This window comes from Polypterus senegalus, chromosome 2 (genome assembly GCF_016835505.1).
Source record: "Polypterus senegalus isolate Bchr_013 chromosome 2, ASM1683550v1, whole genome shotgun sequence".
NCBI lineage: Eukaryota > Metazoa > Chordata > Cladistia > Polypteriformes > Polypteridae > Polypterus > Polypterus senegalus.
This window is the reverse complement of record NC_053155.1, coordinates 106,012,180-106,024,424: the sequence shown is the minus strand read 5'-3', so window position 1 is coordinate 106,024,424 and position 12,245 is coordinate 106,012,180. Positions and strand designations below refer to the sequence as shown.

The 12,245-nt window shown below is 34.7% G+C and overlaps 1 protein-coding gene across 1 annotated transcript in view; it reads right to left on the bottom strand.

The window, feature by feature from the left end:
* The window catches only part of nars2 (asparaginyl-tRNA synthetase 2, mitochondrial), a 105,334-nt gene that overhangs the window by 246 nt on the left and 92,843 nt on the right, over nt 1–12,245 (bottom strand). The window lies entirely within an intron of this gene.

Here is a 12,245-nt window from a genome sequence, read left to right as displayed (position 1 = left end):
AATGATTGGTGGTGTTTCATAATTATACTTATAAAACTGTTCTTAAATTAAAAATAAAAAAAATTATAACATTTAAATAATTAATAAAATGTTATGTTCCAATGATTTGCAAATAAAGGTAGTCAACAAACAAAACATTTTCTGTGTTCAAATGAAGGCAGCAGTAACATTGACCACTACAAATTAAGAAACACTGTACAATTATACTTGAAATATGAGAACTTTTAGACAGATATATCATCTGTCCCAAGGGGGGAATTTATTTTTTAAGGAATCTTAAGGAATACAGAAATATTATAACAAACAACAACACCACCCTCAAACATACACAAGTATTACAAAAAAAAAAAAGCAAAAGAAAAACTTCTGACTTGGATCACTGATCCTTCTGCTCTCAGCTCTCAATCAAACGGAGAATGTACAACACCACCAAAGTCCAATATCCATTTGTAGATAGATAGATAGATAGATAGATAGATAGATAGATAGATAGATAGATAGATAGATAGATAGATAGATAAACTAATTTGTCCCAAGCGCAGAAATTTAGCTTTTTACAGAAACTCAAGAAATACTATAAACAAACAATAACAACTTCCTTCAAAATCTAAAACATCTGATTTGACTTATGATAAGAGACTTCAGCATTTGCATCATGCTTTTGTGTCATTTTACGTGCATTTGCATAAAATGCGAAATACAGCTATTCCAATAGCTCATGTCTGTTTGTCTGTCTGTCTGTCTGTCTGTCTGTCCATTTGTCCATCAAACAATTTGTCTGAAATGTAGCATACTTACTTTTCAAGGATATTTGTCAAAATGGTTCAATATTAGTTGAGATATCTTGAACAGATCAAGATATACAAAGTTCTGAAATTCCAAAATCTACCATTGAAAAGCATTAGTGTATATGCAAACTTCCCTATTTTAAAACAGATAAACATTCTTTACAATATCAACTACAAATTGCTTTACTGATTCAGCGTTACCTTGACTTGTATAGTTTGCATATTTTCACCTCCAATAGTTGCTACTGATTTAAAACAGATCCCTAATACAAGTTAATGAAACAATAGCAGACAGCGGTTACAGGTAGAAAAGCTACTCGCACATGTCAACTGGCAGGCAATCTTCTGTTGGAAAGTCCAGCTGGCCGCATGCGGAAATCTCTACATCAGCAAGCTGTTTCTGCTTTATAAAATCTTCTGTAATGTTTGAGCACTAACAGAAGAGAACCAGGACATTCAGAATTTCACTTTTTCCAATGCTTTAATTTGTAATGAAATGTAAAATGCAAGCAAGGTTATCTAGACATGAAGCATCCTGTGGTGTGTAAGCTGTTTTATGCAAAGTAAATAAACTTAATATTAACCCGACACTAAACTAACCTCACAGATCCATTACCTGCAGTTTATAATTCCAGTATAAGCAACAGACCTGATTTCAGACAAGAAATCCTAATAAATAACTGAAGAATAACAGAATGACCATCTAATAAGGTTTTTTAGCGATGCAAAAATTTCTTTGCCGAAAAATACATTGTCACAATATTTTACAACAGCGTACACAAAACCCCACAGGGGAGCTGCACTTGTTAACAACTTGTCTTTATTTCGAACAGCATTGTGAGGAGGAATGAGACGCACACAAAAACAAAGAGTACCAGCATTTATTTGTCCCACTGTGTGGAAACATAATGTGTTTATTTATGAAAGTGTTTTTTTTTCCTGGTTGTGATCCCTCTGTGATGATGAAGAGTTAAATCAGGCATTAAACAAAAGAGGATGGTATTTATATGTGGGTGTACATGCTACACAATTGTCCTGGTTTGGAACTTTTAAAAATCTGGTCACCATAAAATGTATCATCGGAGTGATACATTCACCTGAAATCAGTAATTACCACTTGCTGTAGTAAAGTTTTCTTTTCCCTAACATTTGTCATACTGCCAGACATGCTCAAGCAAAGGAAGGAATTATTTACAAGTTTATTTATTTAGATTATATTAATTGATAATTTCATATTGTCACTGTATATGAATATGGGGTGTGTGTGTATGTGTGACTAAAAGTGACCCCGTGATGGATTAGAGTCCTGCCCAAGTCTGTTTCAGCCTTCTGCTCAGTCCTAGTGGGGTAGGCCTCTGGCCCCACAACCATGAAATAGAGGTTTTACAACCAAAACCTAGCTATTGAACTAGGTTGAGGGCTTCACTGCCTGCACAGCTGTTGAACGCACCGGAACGTTATGGCATGCGTAAATTTTCTAACTTGTTTTCTTTGCAAAGCCATTCCCATTGCTTTCACACACTGGATCAGTCCTGTGGCGGCTTTAAACTGTCATACCACCTATTACATTCATGTACCTGTTATATTGGAGTATATTCAATCCTCATTTCATAATGTTTACCCTCTTTTTTTCTAAAATACTTTGGGACAGTTTTAAATTCTCATTTTATTTATTCTCATCCATAACATTTTTTACTGGAATACTCATTGCAATGCAAAACAGTATAAAGATTAATAAAAGGGCCTAAATGGAATTACAAAACACTTAAAATCATATAAACATACCAGACTTACAAATATCAGAATAACAAACTACAGTTAAAAATATTCTATTCTATGATGCTCTACAGAGTCAATCCTTGATTTATCTCATAGCTGAATGCAGTTTCCTATGACATTTTGGATAGCTGGCTTTCACTATATTTTAGATTCTGTCACCTGTGAACTAACAGCTTTCGTTTAGTTCACAAATGATGATTCACATCCAGTTCAACTCGAACAACAGTATGTAAAGCAGGGGTCCCCAACTGTAGTCCTGGAAGGCCCCAGTGGCTGCAGGTTTTCATTCTAACCCATTTCTTAATTAGTGACCTGTTTTTGCTCCTAATTAACTTATTTTGAATTAATTTTATTTGACTTGCTCTTGATGACTCAGACCCCTTAATTGTTTCTTCTTCCTTAATTAGCAGCCAAACAATAACAAGAAACATGTCCAGAAAACTATAAAATGTATGCTATTGTACAATGACCATAGCAACAAGCCATGGAATTAAAGAAAGAGTTTAATTACCAACAAGAATCAAGAAACAAGATATTTTTTTTTTTTTTAAAGGAAAAAATTACCAAGAAGAAATGTATGGTCTTGTATAAAGACAAGCTGGTCCTTATTGTGGCTGAAGTCAAAGCTGCTGTCTTAGAAATGACATAAATGATAACAGCATCAAGTAGCGATTATGTAACTCAGGAGTTAACTATCCCTTTACACATTCAACAAGGCTGAAAGTAATGATTAATATACTGTGTATGTTTATTAATATTAGGAACATAAGTAGACCTTATGAAGGACTGTCCCTATTTCAGTTAACACCAGTGACACTATTAACACAATATTATAATACTGTATTAATCTTAATATTAAAAATTAAGCTAGGCCTGTACTATTTATCTGTATTATTTTACTTTTGTTTGTCTGTATTGATATCACTTCAGTTAACAATACAGAATCTACTAATGCTATGCTGATATTACAAATATACTGTATATTGAATATATTACACAGCTCTTGCTGTGTATTTCATAACTCTCAGAATATTATTATTTCTTAACACTCCTAGACATATTGAACAAACTTTTTAAGTTTTCAGTTTCTAGGCTGAAAAAATTAACTATTATTAGTAACAAATACTCAAAAATTCTACAACATCCTCTTTTTCTTTCTTTTAAAATGGGGAAACCCACAAGTTTCATTTGCGTTAGGAATTTCAACAATATTTTGATTAAATGAAAAAAGGATAGCTGGGGTTAAACATTAAATTTTATGATTTGGAATGTGGGACAGCATGGTGGCACAATATTAGTGTGGCTGTCTCACAACAAGGACATGGTTTGCATCCCTGCAAGCTATCTCCCTGTGTTCTCATGGGTTTCCTCCAGGTGCTCCAGTTCAAAGACATGCAGGTTAGGTTAACTGGCATTCCAAAACTGTGTGAGGATGTGTGTGTTCACCCTGCAATAGACTTGCTCCCTGTCATGGGATTGTTCCTGCCTTGTTAGCAACGCTAGCTCAGGATACATGGGTTTGGAAAATGGATGAAAGGATTTGGAACATCAAGTTTCTTGTTTAAAAAATGAAAAGAAAAAGGTGTCATCACATCTTACCTCACTGAAGTCTTCTTACATATTAGGCTCATTTAATTATTAAGAAAGTAGGTTAAATATAAAAAGGAATTAGTTTCACAGTATTTCATTCTAATAAAATAAATGTAGACAAATACGATAACTTACTTATAGAGTAACACCTTCTGTGTATTCAAAAGTATGTTTTATTATACTACAGATAAATTGTATAAAACTAATCCTGGCTAACAAATACATAAATTGGAAAATCAGTCATTTACAGCTGATATCCTTTCTGCAGGCCTCAAAATATTTAATCCCAAACTTACAATGGCAGAAGATTTAATGGTATAATAAATCCTGCATTAGATCACTCCTCTTCATCCACATTATCTAAAACATTTCCCAAAAAAGTCTGATGTAGTCAGTACATGACTTTCAATAATAAACTCATGTTTTCAAAGTTCACCATGTCACAATACTTTCTCTGTAAATACAGGTATACACATGATGTATGAAGTTATCTCTGTAGAGCAAAATCTACTGTAGTGATTCTACTAAAGCTCAAAGGCTTGTAACTAGATAGATGTAACGATTTACCTTTGAGTTACCCTATACAAAAACTCATTTGTAGTGCCAAAGCACATATGATACAAACCTTAAAAAGTTGTACAGTCCTATTCATGAACCCTAAGTATAACACAATTATTTCTTTTTCCTGCTTTCTAGCAAAAAACAGAGAACCATTTTCACAGGTACCACTAGATTCAGAGGCAAATTTTATCATCCGGTATTTATCCGCAAATTTCATTATAACTGCCCAACAGCTGCTCATAATGACAACTGCATTCAGGCACCGCATAATACTTTTATACTTTTCGAGTGAGGCTGTATTAATGTATAGTGCTGTATTCTTTGCTTGTTGTTTGTATTATACTACTATCATTAATCTGTAGGATTAGTAAGAAGTAAGAATCTCATTGTACACAAAGTGGTCAAATCTTTTTCTGGGATGCCTAAAGTCATAGTCAATCATAAGAATTCACATATTGCGTGTACTTGTTTATTTATTTGTTTTATATTGCATTATTCTGAGAAGACATGCAAGTAAAAAATTTATTGTACTATGTATACATGACAATAGACTTTGAAGTTACTTAAAAGTATATAACTCAACAGAAGATTGCAAGTGGGCTATTTAATGTCCATTCACTCACCGGTAAGGGGCCTATACTCTACAATCTGTTAGTGGACCATAAGTTAGATTTTTTTTTTTTTGCTTAACTGAGACCCGGCAGCAACCCAGTGATTTTTCGCAGCCTAATCAAGCTGTTCCCTGACTTTGTTTACATTTGCCAAGCACATGCCTGTAGTAGTTTTGGAGGTCTCATGATAATCTACTGCGTGGAGCCGAAAGTATGCTCTAAAACTGTGCCTCAGTATGCCTCGTTTGAATCCACTGTCTTGCAAATCAATGGATTGACTCCCACTATTTATCGACTGCCCAAGTTGAATAAGGACTTTTTAAATGAACTGTCTGAGTTTCAAAATTCCCTTTGTTCTATGTCCCATAATGTTTTTTGTTGGGTGATTTTAATGTACATATGGTCACTGTTACTGAAAATCTTACAAGGGATTTTACATCTTGCCTCGATAGTATTGGTCTGCAGCAATTTACAGACGTTCCTACTCAATCTAAAGGCCATATTCTTGATCTTATTTGTTGCTCTGGTGTTACTCCTTATAACTGTACAGCATCTGACCTGTCGATATCCGATCACAAACTGGTGTCTTTTATTATAGAGTTAATATTATCTAAAACAAATCTTTTTCATTCTGTCTTATTTTGCAATATTAAGAATATTGATTTAATTGCTTCCTTCAATGGAGTTGACAGTCTGCCCATGTTGTGACAATTTATTTACCACAGATGAACTGGTTTCCCATTATAAAAATGGACTATGCAGCCTTTTAGACAATCTTTCTCCTCTGAAAACCAGGAATGTCTTTTTCATTCACTCTGCTCCCTGGTTCAACACGGAACTTCGCCAACTTAAACATCAGGGCCGACATTTGGAACGCCTTTATAAAAAGTCTGGCTTTGATGTCCATGACAATATGTATTATGAACACGTGTCTATAAAGATGCTTTGTCTGCAGCAAAAAACTACATACTATGCAACACTAATTGGGTCAGCTGAAGGGAATACTAGGGCTTTATTCTCAACTGTAAACAAAATCCTCTGGCCACCTGACAGTCATCCTTCTCAGTTTTTTTGTACTGACCAAAGTAACTCTTTTATGACCTTTTTTTTAATATGAAAATTGGAAATATCCACCAGTAGTTGACTAGTATTAAAAATTCCGTACATGGAGTATTTTATGATCCCCCTTCTTCTTTTCTTGCCAGTTTTTAACTCCCAACTGTGGAGAAAATACTTGGTATTATTAGAAAATCCAAGCACTCTACCTGTCAGCTGGATCCAATTGCTACTTACTTTGTTAAATTCTGTTTGTCTTCACTTTCCTTTCTAATAACTAACATCATGCATTCTTCCTTTATGTCTGGACTTGTTCCATTATCTTTTAATACAGCTGTGATAACTCCAATTCTCAAGAAATCTGGTGCAAAACCCTACAACCTAAATAAATATCATCCAATCTCAAATTTATCTTTCCTTTCAAAAACACTTAAAAAAACTGTTGCTGAGCAGGTTCCCACTTACCTTACTGACAATCATTTGTATGAACAGCTTCAGTCTGGCTTTCGTCCATTTCACAGTACAGAGAGAGCCCTGGTTAAAATCATCAATGCCCTGCTGATGGCAGCTAACTCCGGGCTGTTAACCATACTTGTGCTCCTTGATCTGAGCTCTGCCTTCGATACAATGTCTCATGATATTCTTCTTGAGAAATTAAAATTGATTGGTATTATTGGCACTTCACATGCCTGGTTTAAATCATATTTCTCTGATCGTACACAGTTTGTACAGTTAAAAAATTTCAGATCACAAGTTTACCCAGTTTTTAGTGGTGTTCCCCAGGGCTGTGACTTGGGTCTCCTTCTATTTATTATTTATCTTCTGCCCCTTGGTCATATGTTTAGGAAATGTAGTATTAATTTTCACTTTTATGCTGATGACACCCAGCTCTATCTGTCTACTAAGCCTGATTCCACTCTTCCACCTTCTTCCCTCTCTGACTGTCTGGAGGAAGTTAAATCATGGCTGTCTGCTAACTTTCTTAAAAAGTGATAAAACAGAGGTTCTTCTGGTAGGTACTAAATATGTTTTAGATAAATGTGATAGTATTTTATTGAGTATTGATAATTCTCTAATCTCTTTTTCCTCTCAGGTTAGGAGCTTAGGTGTTATTCTCAGTAGTACCTTAAAATTCGAGGCACATATTAATAATGTCACTCGGTCTACATATTTCCATCTACATAATATCAGCCGTTTACATCCATCCCTTCAGCTACCAGCACTGCTATTCTTGTTCATGCTCTGGTTACATTTCGTATTGATTATTGTAATTCTGTCCATTCTGGTCTTCCTCACAAACTCCTTTACAAACTCCAATTGGTTCAGAATGCTGCAGCTCGTATTATTACCAGAACCCCTTCCATAGAACACATTATTCCTGTCCTTGAACAACTTCACTGGCTCCCTATTAAATATCACATTGATTTTAAGATTCTGCTTATTACTTACAAGACCCTTCATAATCTGGCACCTCCTTGTCTTTCTGATCTTCTTCACATCTCCATTCCTTCTCGTATCCTTCTTACACTATCAATCTTATTATACCTTCTGCTCATTTGCCCCTCACCTCTGGAACTCTCTCCCACAAGACACCCGTAATATCGACTCTCTTCCTACCTTTAAATCTCATCCTAAAACACATCTTTTTAAACTGGCTTATTCTGGTAATTTTAGCTGATAAATTTAAATTTAATTGTATTATTATATTTATTCTGGTTTTATTGTACTATAGTATTTTATTAATGTTATGCTGTGACTGTTGTTATTAATGTGCTCTGTAACGTGTCCTTGTGTGCCTTGAAAGGCGTCTATAAATAAAATATTATTATCATATCATATTATTATCATTAAGTCAAAATTTTAACAGCAGGAAAACACTTTCTCTATAGATGATATACTGTTTCATACTGAAAGTAAAATCATAAACTGTGACAGCCATGGAGGTTTCTCCAACTATATTCAAGACATTATCATATTTTTACAGTGCATCATAGTAAGCCACCAATAATTTTTATACATCAATTTCTTTAAACCAATAAGAAAAGTAAACACCTTTTAGAATAACAGACAGTTAAATGGTGATATTAAGATTCTGGCAAAAATTCTCACAAACAGAAACAAGGAAGTGCTTCATTGTGTTATTTTTCAAGTTCAAACAAAATATGTTAAAGGCAGACAATAATTATTGAATTTTCAAAGTATGTTCAGCCACAATGGGACTTCCTGAGATCTTGTTATCACCAAGTTTAGAAAAATCCTGTTATTTATTCATCACATTATGCAAACTTGGATTTATAATGTTATAATACAGCACAGACACACTGGTTAATCTAAAGAATATAAACTCTGCTTTTTTTTTTTTTTAAACATGGAATCAGAAAGAAGTGTCTTTTATCACAGATTAAATGCCTCTGAACTCATGTGTAAACATACTAACATTCAGGGAATTGTAAAAGTCTTAAACAAAAGGCATCTGTTCATGAAGATGACATTGTTCTTAATACTACTGATCCATATTCATCATTCCCGTATGTACTGAATGTATAGGAGAAATAAAACAGCTAAAGTTGTTTAGACCAAAAACTGATTACTTCCAAGGAATAATGTTTAAATTTGAATTTGACCAGCTTTTTTAACGGACTCACTGCATATTCAGGAATTATTATTATACAATAATCTAAAACATATTCAAATGCATTTTTTTGGCATACTACACTAATTGAATGTGTTAAGATGTTACCAGCTGGTTATATCTTCATCTTATGTGGGAGAACTAATATTGTTAAAATGAAGATGTTCCCAAAATTGTTATACTTTTTAGCTACATTCCAATCTATATATATAAAAGTCAATGTGTGTATGTATGTATGTATGTATATATGTATGTTCCAGCATCACTTCCGAACGGCAGGAGCAATTTTCATGAAACTTGGTACACATGTTTCTCATTGCTTGACTAAAAATAATGTAGGGTGAAATCAACCCTAACCCACCCCCTTCTGGATAAGGTGGGGGTGATCTATGCTGTCTTGTATGCATGTTATCATCCAGTTGACACTCGGAACAACCACCAGAAGGCAAACTGGAGGTGACTGCCAGCATTCTTTATGTCTGAGCACCACCATGCCCCTGTTGCTTCTGAAATTAAATAGAGTTGGCCGGTTCCGAGCGTCAACTGGATGATAACATACATACAAGAACATAAGACAAGCACATTAGTGAGTCTTCATTGTTTGTTAACTTATTTTTATTTTTGAAGTTGTGGGTTTTTTTAAATTATATTTTTCTCAAACAATTAAAAAAAAACACTTTATTTTCCTCCCGGGCAACACTGGGTATTTCAGCTAGTATATAATAACAAATTCTTTTTTCAAAAAATTGTAACTTAGTTTGTTTAGAATACATAGGGCCCATAGATTAGGGCAGAAATAAAACATGAGAAATCTGAAGCAGAGATGAGCAAGGCACTTGCTTTTAAAGGTGCAAATATACTAGTAGGTTGCAAATACACATATGAGGCCATAAAAGAAAATAAAAAAGTAATGTATTTGTAACATCGTCATTAATCATGAACAGGAAATCCTGCACTAACTCCTCCATGCATGTCTAACTCTTTAACCAAAAACTGTTAATTAACAGCAACTACTCTGAAATCCAGTTCTTCAACTTTATTTTTATGATTATGACATACTGAATGATTATGTTACTGTCAGTTGCACCAGTACAAGACGATCACATACAGCGGATCTATTATATGAAAATATAACTGAAAGGTCCTGTTACTAATGCTGTTATGGACTACTACATTATCTATACTTCAGTTTTTTTTATTTTTAATAACTTTGCAAAAAATTCTAAAATCCTATTGTTGCTTTGTCATTTTTGGGTATTGATTGTTGCTGGGTATGGGGAAAAAATATGATTTTAGCACAAGACTACAACATAACAACGTGAAAAAAGTCAAGGGTTCTGAGTAATTTCTGAATCTACTTTTTTTCAGCCATCTGTAAAGCAAACAATATTTAACATATGAAGTATGCCTGGCACAGAAATCATTAGAGATTTTAATTCTGACAATGAATGGGCATCTATTGAACTACTGCGCCTCAAATATTACCTTTCATCAAAACATTTGCTATGTTTACATATAACTTTGACAATAAAAAATAAATTTTCCTAACCTTCCATCTGTTGGGGAAATGAAGCTTTCTAGATGCAATGAAAATATATGTAGAATGGTCAAGCTACACTAGTGTTTTTAACATCTAGATAAATTGCAGAAGCCTCAGTAACAGGGCCACTGAATTACATTTTCAGATAATGAATGGAAGTCAGCCCTCAATAAAAAAATTGTGCAAAACATGCCTTCAAATAATAATGTGAAACTAATTTAAAATTGTTCAATGCCCATATTTCCCAACCTAGACTATACAAACTGTAACCAGGTCAAGACTCCAAATGTTAACAATGTAATAAGGAACCTGTTCTGTTGGTTCACATGTTTTGAGACTATTCCCTGCTGAGTCCTTACTTAATTTTTTAAGCAATTCCCTGCCCTAATATATATATATATATATATACACACACACAGTGGAACCTCGGTTCACGAACGTTTCGGTACACGTACAACTCGGTTTACGGCCAAAAAGTTTGGCAAACTTTGGCCTCAGCTCACGACCACACACTCGGTATACGAACAAGCCAGTTTCCCTTTCGGTTTGTGCATGCTGATGATTTCTGCACGTGTGGCAGACATGCGTGCATGCTTTCGCTGTGAACTCTTTGTGCTCTATTTCATTTCCCTTCCGGTTTGTACACGCCGATTACTGTATTTAAGCACGTGTTGAGCTGCTTCCTGTTCATTGCTCTCAGTCAGACGTGCGTGCTTTATCTGTGATCTGTTTGTACTCTACTGTATTTCGTGTACTTTTGCAGTTAGCCATGGCTTCTAAGCAAGTGAAGAGTGGTGAGAAGAAAGTTTTGCAGAAAATTGAAATCGAAGTAAAGAAAGAAATTATTGAAAAGTATTGGGCGTGGCATTCGTGTTACTGATCTTGCCGCCAAGTACAAGAAGTCAAAACCTATGATTTCGACTATTCTAAAGCAGATAGAATCTATTAAAGCAGCTGATGTTGCAAAAGGAGTTACAGTGTTAACCAGGCAGAGACCTCAAGTGCTGGAAGACGTGGAAAAACTGTTTACCAGTTTATTCATTTACCAATTTGAGAACCCTCGTGCTTTCAAGCAGCACAATGTAAACAAAGCCAGACTGTCAGTGATATGGAGGTCAAACATGAAGGGTTGGGTCACAAGGACTTTGTTTTTGGAATGGCTGCATGAGGCTTTCGCTCCAACCAGCTAAACAGCTAAAAACACCAGAAACCCAAGAAATCACACAACAGAAAACACCTGAAGGAAAACATCCCTCCATCGCGGAGCCACACTCCCTTAAAACTGTAACCTCCTCTCCACCAAGTTCCTCCTTACTTCATGCCAGAACTCGACTCATGCAAGGTTAGTTTTTTTGGTGGTTTATGGTTAGTTTTTGTATTACGGATTTTTCAAAAGTTAATTTTTTGGTTTGTAGCGTGAATTGTTGCAGTGTTACTTTTCACTTTTTTAAATGTTCATTTTTTTTTCCCGTTCTTAAAAAAAAAGTGTTTATACAGCGATCGGTTCCAAGGCTATAGCGCAAACACCTGTAATGTTATTTTGTTGGTTGCTTGTGGTTGGTTTTTAAATAAAGTTCGGATTTGTTCAAATGTTCCTTCCCACCCGTGCTTAAAACTCATTAAAATAAGGTGTTTATACAGCAATCGGCTTGCAAGGCTATAGCGCAAACTGCTGCAATGTTACAGCG